The 7,202-nt window shown below is 51.5% G+C and overlaps 1 protein-coding gene across 3 annotated transcripts in view; it reads left to right on the top strand.

The window, feature by feature from the left end:
• Positions 1–1,173: 1,173 nt before the first annotated feature.
• Positions 1,174–7,202, top strand: part of LOC105570382 (protein groucho) — a 77,834-nt gene continuing 71,805 nt past the window's right edge. For all 3 annotated transcript variants that reach the window (XM_012027525.1, XM_012027527.1, XM_012027526.1), the window contains exon 1: positions 1,174–1,787. The gene's annotated coding sequence lies outside the window, so the exon portion shown is untranslated. The remainder of the gene's footprint in view (positions 1,788–7,202) is intronic.

Genomic DNA, 7,202 nt, shown 5'->3' on the forward strand with positions numbered 1-7,202 from the left:
AGAGAGAGCGAGAGCTCGGGGAGATGCCTCGCGCGGCAGGCGGGAGCGAGAGCGACGAGCGAAAAGCAGGGGTGTCGCTAAAGAGTTTTCGAAACTTGTCGCGCGCGCGCACGACGGCGGGTGTGTTCATTAACGCGCCGTTGAGCCCCATCGCGCGCGCGCGCGCGCGCGCCGATTAAAAATCGCGGAATCGCGAGGCGAGCGCGCGCAAGCGATTGTTCGGATTTACTAGCAGGAATGTCCAGGCGTTTCTCAAATTATTGTTCGTCGAGTACAACGTATTCCACAATTGACCAAGTTACGGCCTTGCGTAAAGCGGCTTTAATTCCGAGCGGATCTATTCTGAAAATTCTCTCACGACGCGGATTCCCGAGATCCTTCCGAGACGAGGACCGAAACACCGGGGGGGGGGGGAGGGGCAGCGCGGAGGCCGTAACAGTTTTCGAACGCGTAGCGTTCAAAGTGGACCAATCAAATCGGCCGAAACTCGCGCGCTCGGCCGCGCCGCGTCGCACGGTAGCGAAAGGCGCTTTCGAGCGCATCTCTCTTTTTTTTTCTCCTCTCTCCCTCAACAGCGCTCAACGTCCGGCCACCGCGGCGGCCGAAAAGTTTCGAGTTTACACTTCCGGCGACGGTTAAAATCGCGCCGGGACAAAAACGGTCCGCGGCGACCGCCGCGAGTCCGACGCTCGTGTAACAAAGGATACCGTCCGACACGAGATTCGACGGGCAACCCCGCGATGCCCGCGATCGAAATTTACGGAACGGGTCGAATCGCGCGACGCGACGCGCGGAAAAGGAGTGGAAATGTACCACTCCGGGGGCGGCGAGCGGTAGATTGAATCTTTTTTAACGGCCCTCGGGAAGAGGCAGCGGAGAGCGAACGGAAAGGCGGAGAGAGAGAGAGCGCGAGAGAGAGAGAGAGAGAGAGATACAGATTCTCTTCTTCGTAACCCACAAACTCCGCGGAGAAGAGGGAGGCGGAGAGCGCGGCTCTCTCGCCCCCGTCGGTCGACGCCCTTGACTCGCGCGGGGCGGCGCGGCGGGGGTGGCGACGGAGCGTCGGGGCGAGAGGGGCGGGGAGGACGGTGAGGAGCGCGGAGAACGGCGCTGCGGCGGGGGCAGGACAGCTTGCGGTGGAAGCGAGACGGAGCGTAGCTGCCACCGCTGTTCTCCGGCGCGGCCGCGTGTGTGCGTGTGTCCGCGCGCACGCTCTCATTGATGCGTCGGTGTGGGGGGGCCCGCCGCGGCGCGGCGCGGCGCGGCGGGGCGCAATGGCGGCGCGCGGCGGCAAGCGGCGTTCACACGTTCCCGTCATCCACTTCGGCGGTACTACCCGGCTCGCCTCGCAGTCGAGCGTCGTACGTTGCGCGGTGCGCTCGCCGACGTGTTCGCTCGGTGTCTCCGGTGCCCGATTCCGGTCCGCGACGGCTGTCCGCGCGCATCCACACGCACGCTTGACGTAGAGCCCTGGTGTGTCGACTCGGCGACGGTGCACGCGTCAGTCCGTACGAGAGTGTCAGTGCGAGTCGGAGCGCGAGCGGGCGAGAGAGAAAGAGAGAGAGAAGGAGAGAGCGAGAGAGAGCGAGAGAGAGAGAGAGAGAGGAGAGAGAAAAGGGAGATCGTACGAGCGGAGGAAAAAGAGAGTGCGCGGCAGGAAACGCAAGTGCTTTTTCGCCGCAGTGCCAAGACGGATTTAAGAGGCGTCTCGGATCTTGGGAGCCGACGATCGTTACGCGGCTCGATCCCGGGAATCGGCGCGACGGATCCGGACGGGTCCTTCGAAGGTACGTATACGGTGCGTGCGTGCGTGCGTGCGTGCGTGCGTGCGTGCCTGTGTGTGTGCGCGCGTAATCGAATCCTTCGTTTTCGCGGAGCGGCGCGGGGGGGGGGGGGAGTCCCGAGTTTAGACGCGGCCGTGCCAAGTTCACGCGGCGGCTACGCTGCGATAGTTAGCGGCGCGCGAAGTCACGTGTCCTCGTTAGTTATGCGGCCCAGCTTCGGGAGCGTGACGCGCCGCCGCGCGCGAAATGTCGACGAAGCGTGGATAATAGACGGCGATTGTTACTTTCGCGGGTGAAGAGAGCAAGGGTGTTCTCTTCCCACCCCCCCTCCCCTCGCTCCGCGGCGATCGCGCGCGACGCGTCGCGCCGCGCCGCGCGTTACGGCTGTCCTCGTTAATCTCTCGCCGTCGGAGCCGCCCGCCTCGCCGCGCCGCGTCCGCGCCGGTTCAGGGGCTAATAATTACGGGCGCCCCGACCCGGTCTTTCGCGAAACGAGGGAAGGATCGAGTCATCCGCAAAAACTAATCCCTGCCTCCCCACCGATCGAGGCTTAATTCCCTCCGCTCCGGTTCTTGATCGATAAGGCCGCGCGCGGCGGCTCTCTTCCGAGAAAACGTTGCGCCGCGCCGAACGTGGGGGCTCGTTAATCGAGTTTCGAACAACAGACCCGGAGCCCCGACTCGGAATCTTTGCTCCTCGTTTACCAAATCCTCCCCGCCCCGCTGCCGCCGCCGCCGCCGCCGCCGCCGCCGCCTCCCCGCCGTCTCCCGGTGTCTATCGCGCTCTATCGCGACGTGCTTAACGGATTATTGGGGAGACGCGCGAGGGCGTTTAACGTCGTAAGCGCGAGGATGACGCCGCGGCGACGCCGAGCGCGCACACCCGCGGCAATCTGGACGACGACGTGCCGCGAGTGTCGATCTCTTTCTTCCTCCCTCTCCCCCCTCCCCCCCCTCGCCATCCCCCACGGCCAGTTTTCCATTCTTGCCTCGCAGCGAGACACTCGATAGATTTGTCGGGGGAGATAATCCGGTCTCCGTATTGCGATATCGATCGTAACGTAATCCTAATTAGTGCCCCGGATCATCTGGGAACGGGCAAACTTCGACGGGCGGTCTCCCTCGGTCAGTTGATTACCTCTAAGATCGGAAAATCAATGACCGCCCCCCCTATCGTCATTTCTCAATTCTCGTCGTTCTTACCTCTGTAACGAGTACGCGCGTGCTCGATTCTCCACGCCGCGATTTAGCGCGATCGACCTAAGCCTGCGTCTCTGCAACGTGCTCCTATCTCGCCGTCTAGAAACACTCCGGTTTGTACAGGCGGATCGGAGAACGCGTGAAAAAAATTTGTCGTACGGCGTACGACTTGTCGACTTGCCCAAATTCTTCGAGTGTACCTATATCGGCTACAAAATGTCCCCGCAACCTCAGAAAGGTATTCTCTTGCCGAGATAAAAAATGTTCTTGGCGCACTTATATTTCTGACAACCTCATTTTGTACAAAAATAAGACGGTGTCAAAATAAAATGAATAATTTTTATTCTCCTCGATCGAATTGAAAAAGATTGACTTGCTATATTGAGACAGGAGTAACTTTATGCATTCTTGCGTTTAGAATAAATTCCCTCTCCAGCTCACAACGCACGAAGCCTGGCATCACGATATGCGACAAAAGACGATTCTAGATTTTAGAATTTTTCATTTAAGATTAAAATAATCCTGTCTCTATGATAAATATGATTGGCGCTGCACCGATTCTATTTCACGATACATTGAAGTGTAATAGCATTGGATCCGGAAATTCTTTCTGTGGATGTAGAAAAGATTTCTGTTACCGAGACAAAAATTATTCTTGACGCATTTATACTTCTGACAGCCTCATTCGGTATAAAAATAGGACGGTGTCAAAATAAAATCAATAATTTTTATTCTCCTCGATCGAATTGAAAAAGATTGACTTGCTATATTGAGACAGGAGTAACTTTATATATTCTTGCGTTTAGAATCAGGTTTCCCTCCAGCTTACAACGCACGAAGCCTGGCACCACGATATGCGACAAAAGACGATTCTGGATTTTAGAACTTTTCATTTAGGATTAAAAGATTCCTTTCTCTATAATAAATATGACTGGTGCTATATCGATTCTATTTTATGATACGTTGAAGTGTAATAGCGTTGGATCCGGACATTTTTTTCTGTGAGTGTAGACGCAAAGAGCACGTTGTAGACCAGGCTTTAGTCGTATGATAACACTTGAAACCCGGAAGTCGATTCGGTTCGCAATCGAAGAAGGCAACCGTCGAATGTGGTATCGGCGATTCTTTTTTTTTTTATTAATAATTAGAAGTCGTTTGTCGATTTTAATAAGTGAATCACTGACGACAACGATTCCATCTAAATAAAACTGTGCCGTGTCTGAAGAGAAACCAGCGACGCAGGACATGGTGGAAAACGACACGCGAATTCGCATTTTACATCACAATTATTCGGCCACCAGCATCTTGCTCGGACCTAAAGGCGCTCTCGCTCGTTTGATTTATATCGCGATGGCCCCATTTGACTCCGTTTCTTTGGTTTTATTTGCTTTTACGATCAATGCCGCGCGTTATCGTTTCAACGTCGATCGCACTTGCCGCAATCGCCGAACAACAGCCGAGTTTTTCGTCGAGACGCCGGCTCGCGCGGACACGGAGAAGTTCTGATTAACGGCGCAATTTTGTTTACCGATCGGAGAACCGCGGTGTTTCACGCGCGGCGGTAACGAGCTCCCGCGAATCTACCAGCGCGACGATACGACTTCCGGGTTTGGGACATTATCGAGGCAGAACCAAATTAATTGTACCGGCGCTATTGCCGTGAGTCGACGACGGAGAGGATAATCGGAAAGTGGCGTGTGGAGGGCGAGCGGGTTAACGATGTTAGAGGTAATCGTCGTATACGCGCCTCGTAAAATCGCCGGGGACGATCGACGAGCCGAGGCTCCTCCCTCGTTTTCTTTGTCGCGCGCGGACCCGCGGAACCTCGGCGTACCCTCGTAAATTCCGGTCCCTCGTCGCCGCGACCTCGCGCCGTAGAGTAGCGTCGGGGCGAATTTCGGTAAGTCATCGGAAAGCGAGCCGTGTGGATACCTCGCCGGTACGTATCGTACATTTCGCCCAAACCGATCGATAGCGATCCCGATTCGAGGGGTTAGATGATTAGGTCGCCGTCTATAAACCGGGGCCTCTGTAATTTCGCCATCGGGGCCGGGATTTTACAAGCGTCGATCCGCGGCCGGAGTTTCTCACTCAATAATCCGTTGTGCAAACAGAATTTTTTACGCGCTCGCGTTCTTAACTGCTGCCGCGCGGGCCACTTAAGTTGCTCCTCTCGCCGTATAATTATCGTGCTTGGCGTGATAAGGCTTTTTACGACGCGTGCATTTTACCAAGTCCGCATCGTCGTCATGCCGCTAATAAAGGCACGATCGGCCGTATCGTAAGTATGCAGAATATTAGGACACGCCGTCGTAACGTTGCTCGAAGTTGTTCGCGTTCTTTTATCACCGGCACAATAGAGTTTTTACCTTCGCGTCGCTCGCGAACGACCGTTCGCCAATACATAAAAGAATTTATATCTCGGCAGCGGAAATAAATGTATCCTAATTATTATTTATATTTATTTTTTTACTTTAACCGAGATAATTGCATAACAAAACAAATCATTATTTCACGCTATTAATTTTGTCCTACTCTCGAAAAATCAATCAGTGAATTAGTCACTGATTTATAGTATAAACTATATAAGAATTTATACCTCGCCAGCGGAAATAAATGTGTCCTAATTATTATTTATATATTTTTTTACTTTAACCGAGATAATTGCATAAGAAAACAAATCATTATTTCACGCTATTAATTTTGTCCTACTCTCTAAAAATCAATCGGTGGATAATCACTGATTTATAGTATAAATTATAAGAATTTATACCTCGGCAGCGCAAGTAAATGTATCCTAATTATTATTTATATATATGTTTTTTTTAACTTTAATCGAGATAATTGCGTAAGAAAAGAAATCATTATTTCACGCTATTAATGTTGTCCCACTCTCTAAAAATCAATCAGTGAATAGTCACCGACTGACTTTTAGAGAGTATCTCTACTATTTAATTGCATAGATTATTCTTCCAACGTTGATCTTATTATCTGCAATCGCTCAACGAATTTGAATTTTGATCCAAGACCGCGCGAACGCTGATATCGAATCGGATATCCGGGGGAAAATGGAGATCCGCGGAGAAATAGAATGTGTATCTTCGCCGTGGAACAAGACCATCTCGCGCTCGCCGATTTGGCCCGTAACGAAATTGCGGGGACTACGCAAACGGCGCGCGCGGTATCGCTCGCGGTACTCAATAATTAAAGCGCGACACCGGCGTGCCCGGTGTGGAGAATCCTTTAATCCGCGCGGCATTGTGCGCCGCCGCTCGGCCATGTCGCGATAACGATCGAGAAGGCAAAGAAATCACGGACGATCGCGCGGCGGTTAAGGATCGGCCCTCGGCCGATTACGTGAGAGCCGCGATAGCTTTCTCCGCGTGACTCGACCGTCCGTCGTGTCGGCTTGGCTCCTTTTTCTCCTGGAGCGAGCTCCTCGAGAGCGCGGAGAAGCCTAGGCTTCCAAACTCCTGTTAAGCTTTGTGTCTACAATGACTACGTTTACACGTCACTTTTAATCGGGTTTAATAACATCCATGTCAAACTGGCCAATCGCAACTATTCCTCAGAAGAATGGGATGACTGCGATTAGCCAGTTCCGTAACTACACCCACGGAACAAATTTCCGGATTCAACGCTATTACACTTGAATGTATCATCAAATAGGATCGATGTAACGCCAATCATATTTATTATAGAGAAAGGAGTATTTTAATCTTAAATGAAAAATTCTAAAATCTCGAATCGTCTTTTGTTGAATGTCGTGGTGTCAAGATGGAGGAAAAATTTATTCTAAACGCAAGAATAAATAAACTTATATTTATATAAGTCACTCTTGTCTTAATATAGTAAGTCAATCTGTTTTTAATTCGATCGAGGAGAATAAGAATTATTGATTTAATTTTGATACTGTCTTATTTTTGTACTAAATGAGGTTGTGAGAAATATAATGCGTCAAGAATATTATTTTGTCCCGGTAACAGAAATCCTTTCCGAGGGTGTACGGACGTTATTAAACCTGATTAAGGGTAACGTGGAAGGTCCGGTTTCACCAAACGTCGTTTAACTTTAATCTTAGTTTTATTCACATTTGCCTCTTTCTAAAGTAACGGTTGAAAACAAACAAAGACCGAGTTAAGCTAAGCTCAAAGTTAAACAACGTTGAAGAATCCGGGCCTAAGGTCCCGTTTCACCAGACGTCGTTTAACTTTAATCG

Source organism: Vollenhovia emeryi, unplaced genomic scaffold (assembly GCF_000949405.1).
Source record: "Vollenhovia emeryi isolate VEMERY1.0 unplaced genomic scaffold, V.emery_V1.0 DF939120.1, whole genome shotgun sequence".
NCBI classification, from domain to species: Eukaryota; Metazoa; Arthropoda; class Insecta; order Hymenoptera; family Formicidae; genus Vollenhovia; species Vollenhovia emeryi.